We start from the raw sequence: 26,606 nt of genomic DNA, 5'->3' as shown, positions 1-26,606 counted from the left end.
TTGCCCCGGCCCTGAGCCCTTGTCTCATGCATCGAACATGGAATGGTGTTCTGTTTCACATATGATAATATACATGTTTCAATGCTATTCTCCCAGAACGTCCCACCCTCACCTTCTCCCTCAGAGTCCATAAAATTGTTCTATGCATCTGTGTCTCTTATTCTGTCTCACATATAGGGTTATCGTTACCATCTTTCAAATTCCATATGTATGCATTAGTATACTGTATTGTTGTTTTTCTTTCTGGCTTACTTCACTCTGTATAATGGGCTCCGGTTTCATCCATCTCAGTAGAACCGATTCAAATGTATTTTTTTTAATGGCTGAGTAATATTCCATTGTGTATATGTACCACAGCTTCCTTATCCATTCGTCTGCTGATGGACATCTAGGTTGCTTCCATGTCCTGGCTATTGTAAACAGTGCTGCGATGAACATTGGGGTACACGCGTCTCTTTCAATTCTGGTTTCCTCGGTGTGTATGCCCAGCAGTGGGATTGCTGGGTCATATGGCAGTTCTGTTCCCAGTTTTTTAAGGAATCTCCACACTGTTCTCCGTAGTGGCTGTACTAGTTTGCATTCCCACCAACAGTGTAAGAGGGTTCCCTTTTCTCCACACCCTCTCCAGCATTTATTGCTTGTAGACTTTTGGATAGCAGCCATTCTGACTGGTGTGAAATGATACCTCATTGTGGTTTGGATTTGCATTTCTCTAATAATGAGTGATGTTGAGCATCTTTTCATGTGTTTGTTAGCCATCTGTATTTCTTCTTTGGAGAAATGTCTGTTTAGTTCTTTGGCCCATTTTTTGATTGGGTCGTTTATTTTTCTGGAATTCAGCTGCAGAAGTTGCTTGTATATTTTTGAGATTAATTGTTTGTCTGTTGCTTCGTTTGCTATTATTTTCTCCCATTCTGAAGGCTGTCTTTTCACCTTGCTTATAGTTTCCTTTGTTGTGCAAAAGCTTTTAATTTTAATTAGGTCCCATTTGTTTATTTTTGCTTTTATTTCCAATATTCTGGGAGGTGGGTCATGGAGGATCTTGCTGTGATTTATGTCGGAGAGTGTTTTGCCTATGTTTTCCTCCAGGAGTTTTATAGTTTCTGGTCTTACGTTTAGATCTTTAATCCATTTTGAGTTTATTTTTGTGTATGGTGTTAGGAAGTGTTCTAGTTTCATTCTTTTACAAGTGGTTGACCAGTTTTCCCAGCACCACTTGTTAAAGAGATTGTCTTTTCTCCATTGTATATTCTTGCCTCCTTTGTCGAAGATAAGGTGTCCATAGGTGTGTGGGTTTATCTCTGGGCTTTCTATTTTGTTCCATTGATCTATATTTCTATCTTTGTGCCAGTACTATACTGTTTTGATGACTGTGGCTTTGTAGTAGAGCCTGAAGTCAGGCAGGTTGATTCCTCCAGTTCCATTCTTCTTCCTCAAGATTGCTTTGGCTATTCAAGGTTTCTTATATTTCCATACAAATTGTGAGATGATTTGTTCTAGTTCTGTGAAAAATACCATTGGTAGCTTGATAGGGATTGCATTGAATCTATAGATTGCTTTGGGTAGTATACTCATTTTCACTATATTAATTCTTCCAATCCATGAATACGGTATATTTCTCCATCTGTTTGTGTCCTCTTTGATTTCTTTCATCAGTGTTTTTAGACGACACCTTTTAAAGAGACTTATCCTAAACACTGCCTTCAATAAGGCAAAGTGCCCTTTCTCCTCATTACGCACATATACAACCGCAACTCTCCTAACTCTAAACTCTTGGCATATTTTGACTAATGACAGTATCTTTGTTTACTTGGGGGCTCTGGGCCATGCAGAAAAGTCTAACAATGTGATTTATGGTGGGGACTTAGAGTCATACAGTATCAGCTCAACACCACAGAAGCTGGAGGTTAAGGTGCACTATGTGGGCAGTTGACCATGTCTATGTGACTGAACACCAATAAAGATTCTGAACATTGTCTCAAATGAGCTTTGCTACTTGGCAACACTGTGCTTATTATGACATGTCACTTCCAGGAGGAGTTAACCATGTCCTTGACTCCAGTGGGAGTGGACAATTGAAAAAATCCACATTTATTAATAGGACACTCCTGGACTCTGCCCCATCGTTCCCTTTCTTTTGCTGATTTTAATCTGGATCCTTTCACAATAGTGAAACAGCACTCACTGAGCTCTGTGAGTCTTTCTACTGAATTGTCAAATCGAAGGGTATCTTGGGCCCCTTAAATTGCAACTGGTGTCAGAGGTGAGAGTGGTCTTATAGACTGTTCTCTTATTTATCTGTTATGTTCATATTTTATCACATGTGCCCTTCACTAGAATGTAAACTCTATGAGGTCAAGGATCTTTGTATATTTTGTTCATTATCTATCCCAAATAACTAGAATTGTGCTCACTGAGAGTAGCTGCTCTAAAAATATTTGTTGAAAAATTGAGCTGAAAGTATTCTACTGGCTGACTTATGCCCTGTCTTTCTATTTCTATCATTAAATGACACAGAATTTTATGATTTTGTCACATTACATCATCTAATTTCCTATTTGAATTTTACAATTCAGGAGTACAAAGCAGATAAGAGCCTTCTTTTAATATTTGTAGAGAATGGAGGGGAAAGCTTTAAAGGAGGCTTCTGACTTTTGCAATATTTATAGAAGCTGTGCAAAAGCAGCAGGCTTAAGATACTCCTCACTACTCCTCTAATTGCCTTTGTCTGACTTGCTTATATCTGAACCTTTCTCCACATCATAATAAATGGACATGAATAAACACATAGTTGCCAATAGGTAAAAGGATCTGCAAGAGAGACTTAAAGAAAGGTAAGCAGGCATAGGCACAACCATGTCTTTCTGGCACATAAACAAATGTTAACATCTAAAAGGTCACTGAGAATTTTGCCCAAAGAAGATGGATGCTTTGGATGTCTAGATAGTTTAAAATTGTAGTTCTTTATTCAGGGATTTAGCTAAGCAGCTGTATAGAATTTGGAAAGAGGAAATGTGAATTTAAAGCCCAAATCAAAGATGAAACTATTTACTTGTCTTGGTCTATCAATTGCATATGTTCATGGCAAGGAGACTTTTTTTAAGCTGTTAATCTTATTCATATTACATCAATAGTGTAAAGGCTGAGAGAGTACCAGAGATGTTTAGAGGCCAAGTCTCTGCTACATCTAAGTTACTCTGACTAATAAAATGTCACAACACGTGTGCTCATATATGATACCTGACCTCACCACTGCTGAGTCAATTAATCTGTTTTCAGGTACATTTAAAACAATTTTCAAACATCTATGATCTCAATAATAATGCCAATCAGTTATTTAAATAACACATGGAGACAGAAGCAGTCTAATTTGACTATTATTACTATCTACACATGACTATGACCAAGAACAAAAATATTGAATCTTTCTTTGGCTTGACACATACATATTCAATCCCTGCATTTAATTTCTTTGATAATACTGATTTATACCTCATTACTGAGGGTAAAATAGTAAATTCAAAAACATTTTTTACATCAACCTCATATTTCAACATTTTGATAAAATCCTTTTGATTTTATCTTCTAATATTATTTCTAATTATGTGTTCCCTACTCAGTCCATTATTTTATGGAAATCTTTAATTCACATCACCCTGGACTATTGCCATGGAATCAGATTATTGTGAAGCAGATGTTTTGAGCCTGGTTCCGTTGAGGCAGCCATTTTGGCAGCTGGGAAGTTTTAACATTACCACTCAGGGAAGTTTGAACATGAAACATTTTGAGTCTTCTCAATAAGCACAATTGACCAATTAGTGAAAATCAAGCCCCATCCAGAGATGTAATGGCAAGAAAAATAGAGAGTATATAGCATTTTGGTAGAAATGTGGCATATCCAATCATAGTAAACCACTGAAATAACTGGTTGTATTGATACTCCTGAGCCCAATTGGAAGGCGACAAGGCAGAGAGTTAGCAATGAGCCAGAAAATGAAGAAAGGACATGTTGACACAGTTGACAGAAAAATCAGGCACTTCTTCCACATCCTAAGATCTGCAACCCATTTTACCTGCCAATAAACCCAATGAGGCTTTGGAAATAGGCTGGGAATATAGACTCCTAGAAAAATCTCTCATGAGGAGAGGTTTTAACAGTACTGGTCAAAAAAAAAAAAAAAAGATTTTCACTCCAAAGAATCCTGGTTGGAAGTAAGACAGAATGCAAAATACATACAGAATGCTCATTAGTTCATATTACCTATGGTGTGTCAGAAGATGGGAACTTGCTTAAAAACTCAGGGCTAGTGAGTATGGTGGGATAAAAGTCCCAACTATGTTTTAATGCTATTCTCTACTTTTCTTGTCAAGAAGGAAGAACTGAACAAGAGAAAAAGGTTAAGACTGAACAGACATTAGAGAGTTTCATAAAAGAGAAGAGCCTTCAAGAAATAAGTTTTGGTGTCAATGATTGTGATTTGTACATACAAGGATACTAGGGCCATTTTCCTCTCCCAAAGAGACAGGGACCATTTTCCAGGGAGCCATGAGTCAGCAAGTACAGCAGTCCACAAAACAGAAGCAGCCCAGGAAAGCTTGCTCATGCTAAGACAGAGCAGTGGCACCTTGAAAGCAGTCACTGAAAGTGTGTATGGGAGATGGAGGAGAAAGTTTGCAAGATCAAAGTCATGTTATGCACTGCTAAAACCTATCCTCAACAGAAAATTATCTAGCAGTCTATGCCCCAAGCCTATCTCCAAAGCCTCACTGGGTTTATTGGCAGGTAAAATGAGTCAGGTTGTTTTAGGTTTATCTTCCTAGGTTGACCATGTGGCCATTTCTACTCAGAGACTTTCTGCTTCCTCAGTCACTACCCAGAGTACAAAGTACTCTCTGCATTTGAATCATCAGATCTGTCTGGAATTTCTTTTAATTCCAATAACAAGACAGAGCCTGAGTAAAGGTCTAAACATAGGGCTTCCTTTTCAAGAACGCTTTTCACCATTCATTGCTGATCCTACCTCCAACTTTCCAGTCTCTCGTAGTTCTGGGGATCTGTCTTAGTTACAGAGAAAGGAAACTTTCCTTTGAGTTGCCACATGTTTTCATAGCTTTCAGTTCCCTTGGGTTGTATAATTTTGAAATCTAAACCATTACTCTGTTTTTCACTGTAACAATCTTTTCCTAAGAGATATATGTAGCAAGTTCTGACTCCTGACCAAATGGGAAATAAATCGGGTTTAGAGGAAATATAAAAGGAAAAGACACTAGTCATTATTTCAGAAGTATTATCCCAAAATAATGCAAGGATCTTCCTCTTAAAAGGAAATTGAAGGCCTCTCCAATTGTCACAATACAATAAAACTGAAGAGAACTCTGATGCCACTGAGAACGAAGAATACATTCATATTAGAGAGAATGAGAGCTACATCATTTCATCACACACCAAATTTTGTTATCATTCAACAAATACTTAGTGAGCACCTGAGTGCCTATTCTGTACCAGGTTATAGTCTCTGGGGACACAGCAATGTATAAAATAGGCAAAATAATCCCTGTGTTAAGTAGAGCTTATATTCTTATTATAGGAGATAAATATTAAGGAATATAAGCAAGGGAAATGTAGTATAATAATGTTAAATATTATGAATAAAACAACCAAGGATGAGAAATAAAACTAATAAGTCTTAGAGTTTTAGATATGCAAGTAGAACAAGGTCTCACTTGAAATAAAGATATTTAAATGAAGACATTAAAAAATGAGGCAGAAGGTCATGTGGATTATAGCAGTGATGAAAACTAAAGATCACTGCTACTCAATTATGCATTGTGCTAAAATTTTTACATGTTTTATCTAACTTCTCTTGATAACACCTTTATGACCCAAATACTGTGATGAACTTCATTCACAGATGAGAAGATAATTAGAATAAATTTCTAATTTCACATAGCTAGTTCATGACAGAGTACAAATTTGAACACAGTACTATCTGATATAAAGTCCCTGAATGTGACTATGTTACTCTAGATGTAGCTTTTATGCCTCAGAGTCTAGAAAGACGTTCAGTCAATTTCTAAAGAGACCCCTATTTTATTCACTAACTTAACTGAATTCAGATAATTGTGTTTAATACGTCCTTATTGCTCTGTTCATTCATTTTTCAGTTTTCACAAAGTTCATCAAAGATCAGCATCCTTGAAGTGTTTTAATTTTGGCCACCTTCTAGTCTTCCTATTCTTAACTTACCCTGGCCAGGGCCTTGGTTTAATCTACTACTCATCATTGTTTTGAGGGCTAGAGAGTTTCATGAAGCCCTTGTAATGAAAGACAAGAAAATTGGTTTCCCAATGTTCTCATGATCTTGCTTAGAATGAAGTACTGTTATTTTGCTTATATCGATCCTTGTTTCAGCATAATTTCTATGTGTGATTAGATTGAAAGTCTCCCTCCCTATGAGGAATGAGTGAAGGAAAGAACAAAAAGAAGAAAACAAAGAATCATTCTAAATTCAATAGGCAACTATCATTTTTAGAGAAAATTGGAAGATAGTAACATTGTCTATAAAAATCAACTGTAAAAAATAACAGTTCAATCCAATAGGCTCACAATAAGAATAAAGAGATAGTGGAACCCATTCTAGAATTCTGTTTCAACAAAACTAACTCTTGTCTGAGACCATTGCACATTTTATTTTCATATATGTTATCTTGGACTCTCATGATTCAATGAATATGATACACCCAATACATTAAATAGCCTGAACTCAGCAGGACACAAATTTGGAATTGTTACAATTTAATTCAATCACTGCTTTCTCAGTCCTATGCCTTTTTACATACAAACAGCTAAGAGATAAATCAGCAATTGTATCTCTTAGGAAGATATCCAACCAAGAAATGACTCACCAATTCTTCCTGCTTGTAGTCATTTTCAATATCTGAGTGGTTCTCTTGAAATTTTCTTTCTTGATTTAGGAGTTCTGCTCAGGTCCAGTGAACAAATGGAGATTGTTTAGTACATACTGTCCTCAGACAAAACCACAATTCTGAGACAACAGCAGAAAGCCCATTCAAAACTCTGTAACAAAAATATTAAAATTATTTTGGTTTCAGGTAATGGCAGAGTAGCTTATATCAGAAAATTCTCTTACAAATAAAATTTTAAAATTCTAGACAAAATATTATAGAACCACTATTCAAAAGTGCTGGAGACTAGGGAGTATCTAACAGAGTAAGGACACTTGGGAAAAAGTAACTATGGAGGATGAGAGCCACATTTATCTGTTTTATGACGATTTTTTTTTCTTTTACCCATTAGGAGAGTCTCTAGATCTCCTGAGCTAGATGACAGAGCTTCACAAAACATGTAGATTTATTGGGATGAGTGGTCAGAGGTTGGAGTTACAGGCTTCTGGAACAGCATGAAATTGAAGAGGAAATCCTATAAAGAAGGAACCTAAATATAAGAAAATTCAAAATATGAGTACATGCAATGCTAAAGCACTTAGCTAACTCTTGAAATTCATAGGCCTAGAGAGAAATCTAAAAGTTACAGAGTAAACAAGAGCTGCAAAGTTAAAGGAGCTGATTGGTGATTTCAGAAGCTGCTTGCTACTTGGGACACAGAATTAGGAACCCAATCAACCAGAGTGATAGAGACTTGATAAATACTTTGAGTTATACATAGAAATATTATTAAGACCACAACTTAGGAGTAAAGATCACATCTTAGAACCAAGAGATATATCCTAGTGCCAAGGGAAAAATGAAAATAAATGCATATGACAAAGTCTAAAATCAAGCCTTTCTTTGATCATATGATCTCCCAGTAATTTAACTTCAGACCAGTATTAAATGCAAAGTTCTACAGAGAAAGACAAAAGTAGCAGGACTGTATTATACAATGCATTATCTACAACATCTATTAATCAACTACTACTGCACATGCAAAAAAACAAGATATTCAGATATGCAGATGACACCACCCTTATGGCAGAAAGTAAAGAACTAAAGAGCCTCTTGATGAAAGTGAAAGAGGAGAGTGAAAAAACTGGCTTGAAACTCAATATTCAGAAAACTAATATGGCATCTGGTCCCATCACTTCATGGCAAATAGATGGGGAAACAGTCGAAACAGTGAGAGACTTCATTTTCTTAGGCTCCAAAATTACTGCACATGGTGACTGCAGCCATGAAATTAAAAGATGCTTGCTCCTTGGAAGAAAAGCTATGACCAATCTAGACAGCATATTAAAAAGCAGAGACATTACTTCGTTCACAAAGGTCCTTCTAGTCAAAGCTATGGTTTTTCCAGTAGTCATGTATGGATGTGAGAGTTGGACCATAAAGAAAGCTGAGAACTGAAGAATTGATGCTTTTGAACTGTTGTGTTGGAGAAAACTCTTGAGAGTCCCTTGGACAGCAAGGAGATCCAACCAGTCCATCTTAAAGGAAATCACTGCTTGAATATTCATTGGAAGGACTGATGCTGAAGCTGAAACTCCAATACTTCGGCCACCTGATGTGAAGAGCTGACTCATTGGAAAAGACCCTAATGCTGGGAAAGATTAAAGGTGGGAGAAGAAGGGGACGACAGAGGATGAGATGGTTGGATGGCATCACCAGCTCAATGGACATGAGTTTGAGTAAACTCTGGGAGTTGGTGATGGACAGGGAGGCCTGGAATGCTGCAGTCCATGGGGTCGCAATGAGTCCGGACACGACTGAGTGACTGAACTGAACTGACCTGAAAGAAACAAGAAAATTTGGCCAATACTAAAAAAAAGAAATATCTAATACAAAAAGATCTAAAGATAAACCATATTTTGAAATTAATAGTCAAGAATATTAAAAAATGATGATAGTAAAGGTGGCTTGAAAATATTTAGATACAATGAGTAAAAAGATAAGAAAATTTTGGACATCTATAAAATATAAGGAAAAGAAAACATGATGGAAATCCTTGAACTGAAAAATATAGCTTTTGAAATAAATTTGTTAGATGTGATTAACTGTAGATTGGCTACATGAGGAAAAAGACTCAATGAACCTAAAATAGGATACTAGAAGTTATTCGAATTGAATCAGAGAGAAGAAAAAAGGATTGAAAAGCAATAAATTGGCACCTATGACTTGGGTATGGTATTAAGCGATCTACCATATGTGTAACTAAAGTCTTCAAAAGAGTAAAAGGAGAATGAAACAGAAAAAACATGTGAAGAAACATTGGCCGTGATTTTTCCATTTATAATCAAAACAGTAGTTCCCATATTTGGAGGAGCTCAGCAAAATCAAAAAATACAAACATAAAGAAGTCCATAACTAAGCTCTTTAAAGCTGAACTGCTTAAACTGAAGGAAAACAAAAACAAAAACATAAAAGCCTTGGAAAAGAGATACATTATATTTCAGAGAAATATAGTAAGAATGATAACATATATTCTCAGAAACAATGGAAACCTGTGAACAATAGAATCACATCCTTTCAATGATGAAAGAAAAATAAAACTACCAACAAGAATTCAATATCCAGTGAAAACTTCTTTAACAAAATGAAAGCAAAATCTCTTTTTCAGATAACAGAAAGCTAAGATAATTCACCCGCAGACTCAGAGATACTAATGAAAATGTGTCATGTGGAAGGGAAATAATATCAGATGAGAAATCATCTCAACAAGAAGGAATAAAAAGCACCAGAAAATAATAGATATATGAATAAACTTTTAAAGACTATTTTGCTTCCTTTCCTTATTTTTTAAAGATTATTGAGTGTTTAAACAACAACAGCAGAACATTATAGAGGCCATAGCATATATATAAATAAAACACATGACAACAATATCTCAAGGGACAACTGGGAGTAAATGAAACTACTCTAATATTTTTACATCATATGTGAAAAGAAAAAATATTAATTCAAAGACTAAAAAATTCAAGATAAATTATAACCACTACAGTAATCATAAAAGGGACTCTGATGAGCTATAGTTTAAAAGGCCTTTAAAGAAGGAAAAATAAAATACTAAAATGTGTTTGCATATAAATATATGTGTGTATTTATATATAAGATGGCAGGAGAAAAGAAAGGAGAGCAAGAGAAGAAGGCAAAAACTGAAAACAGATATTAAACTTATGGATAATGCCAATTGTATAAATTTTTATTTATTTATATGAATGGAATAAACATTCTAATTAAAAAGCAAAATTTATTTAAAAACTAATCACTACCCAACTAACTTGTTTTCAAAAGATGACTTTTAATAAAATCAAACAGATTGAAAGTAAAGTGTGGAAAAAATATCATGTAAACAGTAAACATTAAGTAAACTCACATTTTTCTATTAATCTCACAAAAGTACACTTCAAGACAAAGCATATTACCACAGACAGAAAGGTTTATTTTATAGTATAAATTTGTCAGTTCATCAAGAAAATAACAATACTAAATGGAAATAGAGAAACACACGATCATTGTAGAACATTTTAACATCCTCTGTGCAGTGACTGATAGAACAAGTAGAAAAAGATTAAGCTTAAATATCAAAGATTTGAACAACACTGTCATTAAATTCAAACTAATTTACATTTATAGAACATTTACACAATTTCATAATTCATATTTTTTAAAAGTACACAATAACATCCATCAGGAGAGACTATGCACTGGGCTGTGAAGCAAATTTCAAAGGATTTCAATCACACAGAGGATGCTCTCTTACTGTTATGGAATTTAATTATAAATCTTGGAAACCCATAAGCAAAGTAACAAGTTAAAAGAAAGTTATATAATATTACTAATTGAATGCTAATGAAAGATAGTTTTTGCACATTTCAGGGGATGTTGTGAAAGCAGTTATGAGAAGGAAACTTAAATCTTTAAATGCTTATATTTGAAAAAGAATAAAGCTACCTTCACAAGAACCTAGCAAAAGAAGAATAAGTAAAAGAAAGTAAATAAGCAATATAATAAAATAAACGATTTTTAAAAATTCAGAATCAATAGAATACAAAACAAAAAGGAAGAAAATCAACAAAGCCAAAATTTGTTGGTCATCTGAAAAAAATAACAAGCTAGTTGGTGAAACTCTAGGTAGACATGATGCATGATTTCACACACACACACCCATATATATATATATATGTATATATATATATATGTTTGTAAGGTGGAAAAAATTTATAATGATGAAAAAGACCAAACTGGGGTCACTCAGCATACTGATTTTGAGATTGATCTATGTTATTAGACACATCAGTAGTTTATTTCTTTTTATCATTGAGTAGCATTCCATTGTATGAAAATACGATATTTTGGTTAACCAGTCACCTGTTGATGGATATTTGAATTGTTTCAAGTTTGAAGCTTCCATTAGTACAAGTGTTATAAACATTCACGTACAAGTATTTGTGTGGAATTTAATAAATACTAGGAGTTAAAAGACTGAGTCCCCATACTAGGTGTATGTTAACTTATTAGAAATTGTTAACTTATTAGAAACAGTTTTATAAAGTGACTATAGCATGTTTACTTCTATTATTGATGTATAAAGTTCTAGCTGCACCACATCCTCACCAATATTTGCTTGATATGGTCAGCTTTTAAAATTTAAACCATTCTAGTAAGTGTATACTGATATCTAGTTGTGTTTTCAATTTGTTTTCCCTGGTAACTGATTTGAACATCTTTTCTTCAGTAAATTGGCCATTTGCATAACTACTTTTGTGAAGGATCTCCTCAAAATTTGCCAATTTTTTATTTTTTATGAGCCATACAAGTTTGTTTTATGTTTTGGATGATTTTCTTACAAAATATATGCATAACTAATATTTTTCCCTTTTCAAAGCTAAAGTTAATATTGTACATGCAATATTCCAGTTGTTGTTTCTTACTTTTTAACCCTAGATTATTATACAATTTGTGATAGAAAATACAACATTTTAACTCTTCTATTATATTTATTTCATTCAACAAATATTTATGGATTTCTCTAAGGTACAATACACAGCAAAACATTACCAGTACACATAAGTCAGTTTAATTTTCAAGTATTTATGTTTTATTGTTATCATATGCTCTTACTATGATAAAACTGACATGCTACCTTAAAAATATTGTATTATTGGCTTGTTAATGGGATAAGGATCTGTATTAACTATTGATTAGTATATTTCTAAAAGTACTACAAAAATTACAATAAATGTAATAAGAATTTAAAAAGTTATCTTTTTTCATCTTGTAAAAATTCCCGAGGTGTTATCATCCCAGATGTTTAGTTTAAAAATATTTGATGATCACCTTACACAATGCTTATTATGCTAGTATATATAACATTTAGAAATAATTGAGACAGTAATAGAAATTATGTAACTATTAATTGTAGCCAGATTAGTTAACTTTGTATTTTTGTTTGCCTTGGTAACTGTAATTTTTTTTTAAAAAGCCTTTAAGTTAGATATTAGGTTTATCATTCTTTCTAAGCATCCACTCCTTAGCCAAAAATAATAAAATAATATTTTTTTCATTATTTAAATACAGGTATCATTTATGCACATAAGATAACCAATCCTAATTTGATGGATGGGGGGAGCCTGGTGGGCTGCCGTCTATGGGGTCACAGAGTCGGACACGACTGAAGCGACTTAGCAGCAGCAGTAAATATTAATGTACTACATAAAGAAAAGAATTAAAGAAGATCCTCCTGACATGGAAATCTATAATATATTCATAAAATGTAAATACTAAATATTGTTAAGATGTCAATTATCTACAAATTGACTTATTCATCAAGTACAGTCACACTAAAAATGTCAACAGAATTTTTTATAGAAATTGGAATGCTCTTAAAATATTTATATAGAGTTTACACGCTATGTGGAGAAAATGTGGAAAAAGCATTTGGCAGAATTCAGTATTCCTTTATGGTTTAAAAAAAAAAAAAAAAACACCTCTGCAAACTAGAAATAGGTAAAAGGCACTACTAAAACCTATGACTAGCACTAAAACTAACCGAGAAATGTTTGATACTTTCCCCCAATGGTAAGTACCTAGGCAAGAATGCCCACTTTTACCACTACTATTCAACATTTATTAATGGTTATAATCATTGAAATAAGGTAAATAATAAAGTCCCTAAAGGTCAGGAAGAATAGAGTAAAAGCTTTTATTTGAAAGTGATTTGATGGCTAAGTAAAAAACCAAGGGTATCTAAAAAGCAACTGTATGAACTAATTGCAAAATTAGTAATTTCACAGGAGATAGAGTGATATAAAATTCATTTTAACATTTTTACATGCTATAAGCATTTTACATACTATAAGTAAATGATAAAAAATGAAAAATTTTTAAATTCTTTTCATGATAATAGTGAATTTATAAACTCATCAGGAATCAATTTAACAAAATATGTATGAGAGCTTTTCTTTGAAAACTACAGAAAATTAGTAAGGATTAAAGAAGAGGTAAAAAATGGAGAAATTTACTCCACTGAGTCGGAAGATTCAGCATCGTCAAGATATTGTCTCTTCCCCAATTGATCTATAGATTAAATTCAAATCCAAGCAAAATTCTAGCAGGATATTTGCATAAGAGCCAGCATACTGATTATTACTGTACCATTTTTGCTAATAAGAACTTTTTTCATTATTTAGAAGTTCTAAGTTTTAAATACATCCTGGGAGTCAACCATCAGAACTCAATATAAGCATCTGTCTTATCCACAAAAGTTTTCCAAACACTGAGACAGGCTGGCACCTGGGACCCTTATACTGGAGTGCCTGCACTTGGACAAACCTCTCTTGGAGCAACAGAATACAAAGAAACTGTAAGGGACTAAAAATAACTGCATGCAAGCACTGTTGGTACAAATCATGAATAAGATAATAAGGCTAATTTCTGAGGTTCCAGGAACAAATGCAGGGTACTGTGGTTGAACCCTGTACACAGCATTACCAAGGGGGTGCACAGACCACCTAAACTATCCCTCTGACCAACACACTAATCTGTCACTACCCTCACTCTCTTTAGGAAACCAGCCTGCACTCCTCCAGAAGCAGGGAATAAGCAACTGAACCTGTTACTTGTTTTTCTTCCCTCTAATTACAGTTTCCCTGGTGGCTCAGTCAATAAAGAATATGCCTAAAACACAGGAGACTTTGGTTCAATTCCTAGTTTGGGAAGAAAAGGGATTGGCAACCGACTCCAGGATTCTTGCCTTGAGAATTCCATGGCAAAAGAGCCTGACAAGCCCCAGTCCCTGGGGTCACAAAGAGTTGGACACTTTTACTTCACTGCAGCACTGAGTCCCAATAAAGCCTTGCCTGAATTCCTTGTCTGGATTCTCATCAATTTCTATTCAATAAAGAGCCTAAGAAACTGAGTCAGTAACAAAACTACTACCTTCATTGTGAAGTTTCTCAAGTTTTACCATTTCAGTTTCTTTTCCAAACAACAGGTCATGGAGCAGGTAAATAGATTACCAGCCTTTGCTATTCTGTCCCCAGTGGTGTTTGGAATCAGCTGTTGACTAATTCTTCAAGTCATTTTTCTGCCTTTTTCAGGTCACTATTTCCATTATCTTATTCTGCATTTTACAGATCTCTTGGAGCTGGGCACAACTAGTTCCTGAATTGAACTCTTGAAGTTTTTGATTAAAAGCCCACACAGAAGAGACTATAAGTAACTATAAGTTGATATAGTTAGCAACTATAAGTTGTTTTGATGACAAATGCTTCAAATGTGGTCTTCGGGTTTTTTTCAACATGCAATACTTTTTTCAAAAACAAAATTCATTTCATGGGAATTACACAGGCAGTGTTTTTCTCAGGACATTTTTATTAATAATTTTCAATTTTCTAAATGCTATTCCATTGTTCCAGAGATCACCACAACTCACTTCAAAAAAGCAATTCTAGAAGACATCAGATACAGTTTTGCTTATTGAGACTGGCCTAGTGTTATTCCAATATTTTTTATGTATAACACAGCTGGCACTTCTCATCATACCAGTCTTGCTGAGAAAATAAGTTCACCACTTCAGTCTTGGCTTGCTTTCTGTTGTCTTCCCATAAGAGCTTTTCTTCCCCAACTGCTACGGTGCCGCTCAGAGATTCAAAGGGCAGCAAATGTATTTTAAAATTATTCCAGATACCTTTACCCACCACAAACAATGTATCCAAAGAAATAAAATGTGCTTGAAAAAAAAAAAACAATGTTTAAAATCTTCTCCTGAAGTTGTGGCACTTCCCTTAAAACAGGATTTTTTTTTTCCCTTTCTTAATCTCCCTTTAAAATGTTACCCTTTTCAAATTCGATTCATGTAGCTGCTGGATAAAGAAGTTCTTTTAAATAATTGCCAAGAGAACAAAATAGGAATCAAAGTGTCAAATTCCCTAACATTACTTTGTAGGTAGCCTTAAATACTTCTTTAATGCCTATGAGAAATCAAATATTGGTAATCTGTCGCTGTCCATTTCTCTCTTTCCAGATAGCTAATGACATGCATTATACTTCCTGACTGTGTGTACCTTTCATTTCATGCAAAGCCTTTAATCCTTCTCTTTTTAGATAAAATGCCATAACTATAGTGTAGTAGGTTAAGATTGATTGACAAGTGCATATAATTATAGCTTCAATCATGGAGTGTGTTTTACAGTTGAAAAAAATACACAACCTTGAAAACAGAGAAGTGCCCTTTCTCTGGGATAAAAGGATCATATCAAATTGGTTCATTTCTTTGCTAGGATGAAATAAAAGATTTCCTATAACAAAGACCACCAACCAAAAGGCTGCTGGAGGATGTCTTTCTTGACTAGATAATGCTTTGCCAATAAGGAAATCGAAAGATATAAAAGTGGAATTTTAGGAATTTGTCCATTTTACTTCATTTTCCATTCATAGTTCATACATAGTTTGGAACAAAAAGAGACAATAGCAGAAAAAAAAAACCGTTAACATTCAAAAATTGAATTTACAAAATGTATAAAAGGATGAAGTTTGTATATTAAAACTAAGGGTCACACTAGTTAAACAAGCTTCCCTTACTTTACTGCTGGCCTTAGACTAACAAAACCCAGAATAAATCACATTATATTCCCTTAGTTTTAGTATTCCATTTCAATCTACTAAATACAAAAATATTCATAGATTTAGCATTTTGAGTTAAAATAGGGTTGAAGACTCCAATTGAAAACCTTAGATCTGAGCACTTAGTGGAAAGAGAGAAACTCCACCCCCTCAGTGGTGGGTATGGTCATTGTGTGTAGATTTTCAGGTATGTGTGGTATTTGCCCACCCACTTACTGAAGCATTATTTGAGCACCCACTAGAGGCCAAGCAATCATAAGACTGCCCTTCAACTCAAAACTCAGCTAATAGAACCTCACTGTGTCTTCTTTTTGCTGGCTAAGCATCTGTTTCCTTGAAAATACAATTTCAGATGATTCCTCATTTTGAAGCCCTGGATGTTGTCTGTGAAGACAAGAGTGTACAGGCCCATGATCACCTTTATCCTAGATATCATTCGTTTATTCATAATGACTTAAAACCCATGAAAATATAATTTAGCCATATCCTGCCCTAAGAATTCTTTGAAGAACTGAGGTGTCTTCCATTTAATGAGGAAGGGGACATGTAGTCGGAGAAAAGCAATCAGAGAAATATTTTGCAACCTCTAATACTTTAAGAATAATCTTATCAAAATACTTAGCTGTCACTTCAGAAATCAGAAAACAACATCCAGAAGCAATTGGTGGTTAATTAGAGAAGGTTAATTTGAGAGGAGGAGGAGAGTGGCCCTAAGTTCAAGATATTTGTCCAACAAGGTCAAATCAAGACTTGGTAAAATCTCAAGACGAACTGGAGGGCAACTGAAAGTAAAAGGGCAGTCAGAGGAACATCTGGAGTAACAGGGAAGAACTTTTGTACCAAGGACTGCCCAGGTCATGGGGAAGAGAGAAAAGAGGTGTTGTAAGACAATAAACAAGAAATGCCAAATCTAGTGTAAGAAATATTTTAGCCATAAGCAATGGAAGGAAAGATGACTCGGAACTAGCATTTTTGGATTAGGTGCCAGTGGACAGTGATGAAGAATACAGTGACTGCTAGTACAGCTTGGTATTATTGCCTTGATTCAGGCTAATGAGTAAGCAGTTTACCCACTGACACTTTTGTAACACTACTGCAAATGTCAACACAATGAAAAAAATAAATAATGCTTTAGTATTATTACGAAAAAAAGCTTTGATCTCCCAGATCTCCTAGAAAGGTCTCTCTGGGGACTCCCAGGAGTCTGCAGACCTCACGTAGAGAACTGCTGCTTGTATTTTATTTTATGATTCATATGATAATCACCTTTTCAATCTTCATTCAAAGGTGAGGTTTCTCACCCTCCCATGACCATGCTGTGTAATGGGGGTGAAAATGCTAAGGCAAAGGGCCTGGTCAGTTCAGTTCAGTCACTCAGTCGTGTCCGACTCTGTAACCCCATGGACTGCAGCACGTCAGGCTTCCCTGTCCATCACCAACTCCGAGAGTTTACTCAAACTCATGTCCATTGAGTTGGTGATTCCATCCAACCATCTCACCTTCTCTCATCCCACCTTCAATCTTTCCAAACATCAGAGTATTTTCCAATGAGTCAGTTCTTCACAACATATGGACCAAGTATTGGAGTTTCAGCTTCAGCATCAGTCTTTCCAGTGAATGTTCAGGACTGATTTCCTTTAGGATGGACTGCTTGGATTTCTTTGCAGTCCAAAGGACTCTCAAGAGTCTTCTCCAGCGCCACAATTCAAAAGAATCAATTCTTTGGTGCTCAGCTTTCTTTATAGTTCAACTCTCACATCCATACATGACTACTGGAAAAACTGTAGCTTTGACTAGATGTTGGTAAAGTAATGTCTCTGCTTTTCAACATGCTGTCTAGGTTGGTCATAGCTTTTCTTCCAAGGAGCAAGTGTCTTTTAATTTCATGGCTACAGTCACCATCTGCAGTGATTCTGGAGCCTAAGAAAATAAAGTCTGTCACTGTTTCCATTGTTTCCCCATCTATTTGCCATGGAGTGATGGGACTGGATGCCATGGTCTTAGTTTTCTGAATGTTGAGCTTTAAGCCAACTTTTTCACTCTCCTCTTTCACTTTCATCAAGAGGCTCTTTAGTTCTTCACTTTCTGCCATAAGGGTGGTATCATCTGCGTATCTGAGGTCATTGATATTTCTCCCAGCAATCTTGATTCTAGCTTGTGCTTTATCCAGTCTAGCATTTCTCATGATGTAATCTGCATATAAGTTAAATAAGCAGGGTGAAAATATACAGCCTTGATGTACTCCTTTCTCAATTTGGAACCAGTCCGTTGTTCCATGTCCAGTTCTAACTGTTGCTTCTTGATCTGCATACAGGTTTCTCAGGAGGCAGATAAAATGGTCTGGTATTCCCATCTCTTTAAGAATTTTCCACAGTTTCTTGTGATCCATATGGTCAAAGGCTTTGGCTTAGTCAATAAAGTAGGAGTAGATGTTTTTCTGGAACTCTCCTGCTTTTTTGATGACCAATGGATGTTGACAATTTGATCTCTGGTTCCTCTGCCTTTTCTAAATCCAGCTTGAGCATCTGAAAGTTCTCAGTTCACATACTGTTGAAGCCTGTCTTGGAGAATTTTGAGCATTACTTTACTAGCATGTGACATAAGTGCAATCGCGTGGTAGTTTGAGCATTCTTTGGGATTGGAATGAAAACTGACCTTTTCCAGTCCGGTAGCACTGATAAACACTGATAAATGCTGGTTTAGTGCTTTCTGAGTCTCACAGATTTAAGGCTTTCATGAATGACTTCAAGGATTCTTTGGAGATCCCACTCCTTATAGCTAGGGACTGTTCACTTAGAGTTTCCTTGACAAGCTGGATATGTCTCTGTTCTTAAAGTGACATCTTCCTTCTGAAATCTCTAAGCTTCCAGCTAGCATCAGCTTCTCTCTGTCCAGGCTGTTTATTCTAGAATTTGGTGACATTTCAGTCTGTTCTCTGTTCTAAGGCATTTGTTTTCAGTTCTGAAAATTTCCTCAAATATTTGTATCCAACTGAAAGAGATCTGAGTTACAGCAGTGTAGTTGTTTAGTAAACCATTATCCATAATACCAGTTAATCATAAACTATCTGAAACATTATTATGCTAAATGAGACAATTATTTAATTACTGTAAATGGTCTTAGAGCACCCTTAAATTAACTGTGTTTATATGCAACCTTTGACCCTTTCCTACAACACTATCAGTTATTTTGCCTGTCTTTATAATCAATAGAATATACTATGACCAAATTCACCACAAGATAACCCAAACCATTTTTTAGAATAATCAGAATAAAGTGTTTGAGCACTGTCTATATTTTGTTATTAACAAAGCATATTTACATTTGCATGTATACAAACATATACATATATTTTCACAAAATTGTATTTATAACTATGCATATACATATATATTATTTTATATAATTATAGATTTTAGCATTGAAACTTCCAACAAAGGTCCATCTAGTCAAGGCTATGGTTTTTCCAGTAGTCATGTATGGATATGAGAGTTGGACTATAAAGAAAGCTGAGCACCGAAGAACTGATGCTTTTGAATTGTGGTGTTAGAGAAGACTCTTGAGAGTCCCTTGGATTGCAAGGAGATCCAACCAGTCCATCCTAAAGGAGATCAGTCCTGGGTGTTCATTGGAACGATGGATGTTGAAGCTGAAACTCCAAACTTTGGCCACTTGATGAGAAGAGCTGATTCATTTGAAAAGACCCTGATGCTGGGAAAGATTGAGGGCAGGAGGAGAAGGGGACAAGAGAGGACGAGATGGTTGCATGGCATCACTGACTCAATGGACATGAGTTTGCGTGGGCTCCAGGAGTTGGTGATGGACAGGGAGGCTTGGCGTGCTGCAGTTCATGGGGTCGCAATGAGTCGGACACAAGTGAGTGACTGAACTGAACTGAACTGATATAGTTATAAATTTTAGCATTGAAACTCTAAAAGTTTTAGCTATTTCCATGAAGTTTTCTTAGAAAAAGTTATCTCTATATTGAACTTGTATCAAAATCTCAAATATTTCAGTAAGATATATGAAGACAGTGATTTCATATTTCAAGTGGTTCAGCCAATAATATATATGCACTGAAGTTTAGCAATATTGTAAGAAGAGTCTTATCTTTCTTAACATTCCTAAACTTCAATAAAATGTTTTAAATAAATTTACTTTAATTAATATAAGTAACTCTTTATTAAATTTAATTTAAATGCCTATTTAAGACTTAATTTAAAGTGCTGCTCTCTAAACTGTGTAGCCTGACCATACAAATGTTCTTAATGCCAGAAATGATTTGTACTTTAAAATCCTCAGGGAAAAAATCAGATAAAAAGAAAAATGGATCAGCACATACTTAGTAACTAAACCATTATTTACTTACTAGGTTTAGTACACAAGAGGGATATTGTCAGAGCACTCACTGCTGTGATAAAATTAAATCACGTCAGCATTTTTCACACCCAACAAAAGAAATATGTAATAAATAGAGAATTGTGCTCCCTTTTAAAGGAGAAAAAATCACCTTCTCAGCTCAATAGCCTACTGTAATCTGGTGATTAAATTCCAAGGATGAGTGATCTTGGGCTGCCATAAAAATACAAAATGTATCCATATATTGGATTTTATTAATCTCCTGATTTTGACTGCCTTGGTTTCATTCTTGGAATAAACTAGAAAAGTCCATTTATGCTTACATTCTAAAGCATAATTACTATGATTAAAAAGTTGTGGTAACTTATGATCTGTAAAACTAGTAAATTATATCCAGCCTGTAAGTAGAACTAATTATAAAGCTGTTGCTTGATTAAGGTGTTTATACTAAAGAGTATTATAGGGATTAGTCCAAAGCTTTACATCCTACAGCACAGAATTAATATGCAGGATTTAAACACTCAAATTAATTCAGGTGCAGCAAACAATTATATGAAATAGGAACACTCGACTGAGCTAATGACCACGCCAGTCCACCAAGCTAATTTATAATCATGTAATATTGACCTCTCTGCATGTTCACACAAGGACTGTTCTCATGCTAATTTCTGCCTGCAAACCACTGTCATAGCCTTGTGTCTAATCATCACAGTGATTAGTGCCAGACTGGAAGCACTAGTACCTAATATTATTGTAAATTTTGTCATAATGAAACAACTCATATTGCAAGAAGTTAACTGGAAATGATAAACTATGTCATCATCACCAACAAGAAGCAGCATTTAGAAAGAATTTACTATGAGCGTTTCTAGTCTCCAGAGAACAGTCTAGCTGTGCTCCATATCCGACCTCTGTGAGTTTATCAGCTAATTGGAATAAATACATTGAAGGAGAGAGAGCCTAGGTCAAAATGATAGCTAGTCTGGCTTACGGTTTAAGACTCCTATATAAAAGCTAGTCAAACCACATCTTGGTCCAGGATTTATTCTAAAATAAATAAATGCAGTCTAGATCCCCTGGGGCTTATTCACTCAAAATGTTCAGCAAACAATTAAGTTCTGCCTTGTGCATTTTAGACAATTTTTTAAAAAGAAAAATTGCTAATGCAGTCCTTGCTCTGAGGAGCTAAGGAACATGCACTTTAATAGGAAATTGATTGTATACTGATTTGAGAATATTAACACAAGAGAGGCACAAAGAAATATGTGAGCTCACACAGAGGAAAGCTGTCCTACACAAAGCACTAGGCCAGGAGCCCAAAGATAGGAGTCAGATAGAGTCTAGCTTGTCTTACTAGCAGTGCGGGTTTAGACAACTGCTTTCATGTACCTGTGCCTCACTGAAAAAACTGTTTTATTTTAAACAGATCTAAAAGAGATGTTGATTTGGGGTGAAAGCTAATATCTTGTATGCATATTAAGAATCATTCTTGCTGTCACTGGGTATCCCACTAAAGATAGGACTGGCAAAGTAATCAACACAGACAGACTACTTATCTTATTTCCTAACATTTCTTTCTTACATATTTAAGTATTTATTTATTTATCTACTCTTTTGTTTATTCATTTATGGCTGCTTGGGCCAGAAACTCTGAGAGATGTAATGCAGCAAGCAAGAATGAAATATTTATCTGCTCCCAATGGAGATTTTTTAATTGCTAGACCTTCATTCTTCTCAAGGAAGAGTAAAAACTATTGCAAAAATTCAGAGGTTGTTTCTGATGAGTCATTAAAGTTCTGTGTAATGGGTCATATAAAGCAACAAAATTTAGAAGTTTGAGGAGGTTGCCCTCAAGGGAGAGTTGAAGTATATCTGAAAATATGTTGAGGAGAAGCAGCAGAAATGAAAGATTCTCAGTCCAGGGTTCAAATGCCTGGCCCTGAATGTGGTGGCTTTTAAATGCTGAGGCCCCTAGTAAACCCAGGAACACTGTGGGACCTAAAATCTGACTTCAGTTGGCTGATAGACAACTCCTTTCAGAGCAGTGAGACCAGTGGTGCACTGACTGCAACACAAATGAGGGCTAATCTTTAAGAACTCTTCCTTTCCCCGGGCAAAGTAAGTAGCTCCTAGTGGTAAAATATCGGCATTTTTCCACTGTCCTCCCCACAGTTTCCGTTGTGTTGGATGCCTTTGCAGTCACTGAAATCATAAAGTATTTTCAGGAGGTAATATTAAAAAACAACAGTTGTTCCCTGAAGAGGAGAGAATTGTAAAATTAATAAGTGTTGGTTTCTGCCATATATCAGAATCAGTCATAGATAAACATATGTCCCCTCCCTCTTGAACCTCCCTCCCACCTCCCACCCCATCCCACCCCTCTAGGTTGTCACAGAGCTCCCTGAGTCATAGGGAAAATTCCCACTGGCGATCTGTTTTACATATGGTGATGTACATGTTGATGTATGGCAGAAATCAATATAATATTGTAAAGTGATTACCTTCCAATTAAAAATAAATAGTTTTTTAAATCTAAAAAAAAAAAAACCCAGCTAATAAGTGGAACAGACGCTATTAACAGCTTTCACCAAAATGTGCACTAAAGAATTCTAGGGTCCTTAAATATTCTTTGAAAACAAATCATTAAATCAAATAATTCTGGGAAAACTGTATAAGTGAGCTACCTCCTCGAAGAATGACATAGCACATTAACCTATTAAATGTTTCAAGGAGTTTTAACCTAAGAATTCCATTTAGCTTTGTTAACACAAACTTTTCAAATTTACTTACTGACAAAATTCTGTTTTGAAAAATTTTGAAACATTAACTGACTTTTTTAAGGTTACTAGTAGTTTTTAAACTACTTTTTAGGAAACACTGGGGTATTGTATGTGAATGGCTCTAAGACTATTGCAAAGAGGAAATTGTAATAAAAAAAACATAAGATGTTTAACAAATCATCTACATTAAAGTGACTTGAAACAAGTGATAGCTTTATAAATATTAGGTATCCTTATATAAAGAAATGCTGTAAACAATTTGGGAAATAATTTGAAAATGCAACTTTTTCTTCTAATGGAATTTCTTTTTATGCTAATGAATATAGATAGACTACAGGATTCCATACCATATCAAATTATATGGCATTTTTTAAGATGCAAGTATTAACAACTAATTTAACTTATTTCTCCCTGTAAAGAGGATTCTCTGAGCATTTGTGTCTCAATTGATTGTTGTGTGTTAAGATGAATGCTCCTAGTTTGCCAGGATATTGTCTGTAAACAACTGTTTGATTTGGGCATACTTAACAAAAGATCAAATCTGTAGGTGAGATAAGCAAAGTTGGCTATATATCAAGTAGATACACATCTGTGTGAAAGGTAATAAACTTAAAGGTGGAAGAGTAGGATAAAGCATTTGAATGAAGATAAAATAAGTGGCAAACTTCAGCATCATTCTTATGGAACTAGTCAAACTGGGCTTTAGAAATATAAACAGTGACTAGGGCATCTAGTGGAGAAGGCAATGGCACCCCACTCCGGTACTCTTGCCTGGAAAATCCCATGGACAGAGGAGCCTGGTAGGCTACAGTCCATGGGGTCGCGAAGAGTCGGACACGACTGAGTGACTTCACTGTTACTTTTCCCTTTCACGCACTGGAGAAGGAAATGGCAACCCACTCCAGTGTTCTTGCCTGGAGAATCCCAGGGACGGCGGAGCCTGGTGGGCTGCTGTCTATGGGGTCGCACAGAGTTGGACACGACTGAAGCGACTTAGCAGCAGCAGCAGGGCATCTAGAGATGAGGGGCACAGGGAATGGTACAAATTCAAACATATTTCCAGATGCACAGCTTTGCAATTATAGGGAACTTCATATATTTTTCAAAGCTGCACTCAAGAGAGAACTTGGTATGAAAGAAATGCCAATTTCTTTAGGTTAGGCATCTTATCTTTCTCTTTTTGTTTGCTTACATCAGATACTTCCCTAGCCAAAGATTATAAATTATGAAATCATCCTGATTGGCATGCTAAGGTACATATTTGGTGGGGTTGTTGACTTTCATAAAAGTCTGGAAAAGTCAGTCAAGTTACATTTGAACTGACTTTCATAATCTTTGTCCAAGAGATTTAGAATTTATTGTGAAGGATTCGTGAATTTATGGAAACTTGATAAGTACAGAAGTTTGAAATTTACAATTAGGAGCCTGCAGACCAACATTCACCACATGTCATATCCTAAGAAAATGGATTAATTCAGATCATGTGTGTTTTCTCCTTTTTGTGTGTTTTCTTAACAATTTTTGGATTATGCTGATCATTGCTTTTGATAACTTTATTTTATACTTGTAAACTAGTGTATTATTGGAATGTCTAAAATGTCCATTACATACTTAATTTTTGAATATGCCAAAGATATTCAAAATGAAATGTATAGCTCGAAAAAATACTTAATTGTTAATAAAAATGAACAAAAATAAAAATATGGCAGGAAAGGTTCAAGATGGTAGCATAGGAAGATTCCAAACTTACCTCCACCAACAGACACAACAAATCTACAACTACACATGAAATAATTCCTTCTGAAAGGAACCAGAAAAGTGGATAATCAAAATCTTCACAACTAAAGGGGAAAAGATAACATCAAGATAGGTAAGAAAAGTAGGAATGATCCCTCTAAGGAAAAACCACAGGCTGATCACAAGAATCCATTATCAGGAAGGATCACAAAGGTAGTTATTTTCCCTGAAGCACTTGAGCTCAGCATTTGAGCTCCATATCAGGCACCTCAGCCTTTAGGTCCCCACACCATGTATAAAAGTAAACTCAAAATGGATTAATGTAAGATCTCAAAATGGATTAATGTAAGTAAATGGAAAATGTAAAATCTGAAATCATAAAACTCCTAAAAACACCACAGGCAGAACAGTCCTTGATATAAATCATAGAAATACCTTTTTTTGGAACAGTCTCCTAAAGCAAAAGAAATGAAAGCAAAAATAAACAAATGGGACTTAATTAAACTTAAAAGTTTTTTTTTTTGCAGAGTGATGGAATCCATGGACAAGATCAAAAGACAGCCTACTGAATAGGAGAATATATTTGCAAATGATATAACCTATAAGGAGTTAATATACAAAATAGATAAACGGTTCATACAATTCAATATCAAACACACACACACACACACACACAAAGAACTCAATTAAAAACTCATTTGAAGACCTGGACAGACATTTTTTCCAAAAAGATACACAGATGACAAACAGATACATGAAAAGATGCTCAACATTACTAATCAGAGAAATGCAAATCAAAATCACAATGAGATATCACCCCATACTTGTCAAATGGCTATCATCAAAAAGTCTACAAATAATAAATATTAGAAAGGATGTGCAGGAAAGGGAACCCATTACACTGATGGTGGGATTGCAGATTTGTGCAGCCACAACAGTATGCAGGGGCCTCAAAAAATTCAAAATAGAACTACCACATGATCCAGCGATTCCACTCCCAGGCACATATCTGAAAATGAAAACACCAATTTGAAGAGACACATGCACTCCAATGCTCAGAGTAGCATTTACAAAAAACCAAGACATGTAAGCAGCAACTAAGGGCTCATCAACAGATGAACGGATAAAGGTGTGTATGTATATATGGAATATTGCTTAGCTATAAAAAAGAATGAAATTCTGCTATTTGAAATAATGCGGATAGACATAGAGAATATTACACTTAGTGAAACAAATCAGACAAACACTTTATCACTTATATGTGGAACATAAAATATAAAACAAACAAATGTATAACAAAACAGAAAAAGTCACAGATATAGAGAACAAATGTGGTGACAAATGGGGAGAGGGAAGAGGAGAAGGTTGAGATGGGGTAATGGATTGAGAGACACAAACTAGTATGTATAAAATAAATAAGCAACAGTGATATATTATACAGTATAGGGAAATACAGCTTGTATTTCTTGTAATATTAACTTTCAATAATTTTAAATGGAATATAACCTATAAATATATTGAATCACTATGCTGTACACCTGAAACATAATATTGTAAATCAACTATAATTCAATAAAAAAGGGACATAAATAATCAATAGAACTTCATAATAAGTTTATACTAAAAAAAAATAATACACAGCTCTCCGAT

The 26,606-nt window shown here is 35.0% G+C and overlaps 2 long non-coding RNA genes across 7 annotated transcripts in view; one reads left to right on the top strand and one right to left on the bottom strand.

The window, feature by feature from the left end:
- The window catches only part of LOC145509733 (uncharacterized), a 1,421,207-nt gene that overhangs the window by 989,182 nt on the left and 405,419 nt on the right, over positions 1-26,606 (bottom strand). For all 6 annotated transcript variants that reach the window (XR_014056369.1, XR_014056366.1, XR_014056370.1 and 3 more), the window contains one exon: positions 6,907-7,078. This is a non-coding gene — a long non-coding RNA (uncharacterized LOC145509733). The remainder of the gene's footprint in view (positions 1-6,906; positions 7,079-26,606) is intronic.
- LOC145509749 (uncharacterized) lies at positions 2,017-10,084 on the top strand. The gene is made up of 2 exons (XR_014056383.1): positions 2,017-2,263; positions 7,319-10,084. It is a non-coding gene; the product is annotated as an uncharacterized LOC145509749 (long non-coding RNA).

The sequence above is a fragment of the Giraffa tippelskirchi genome, chromosome 6 (assembly GCF_054371585.1).
Source record: "Giraffa tippelskirchi isolate mGirTip1 chromosome 6, T2T-mGirTip1v1.2.pri, whole genome shotgun sequence".
NCBI lineage: Eukaryota > Metazoa > Chordata > Mammalia > Artiodactyla > Giraffidae > Giraffa > Giraffa tippelskirchi.
This window is presented reverse-complemented; position numbering and strand designations above follow the sequence as displayed.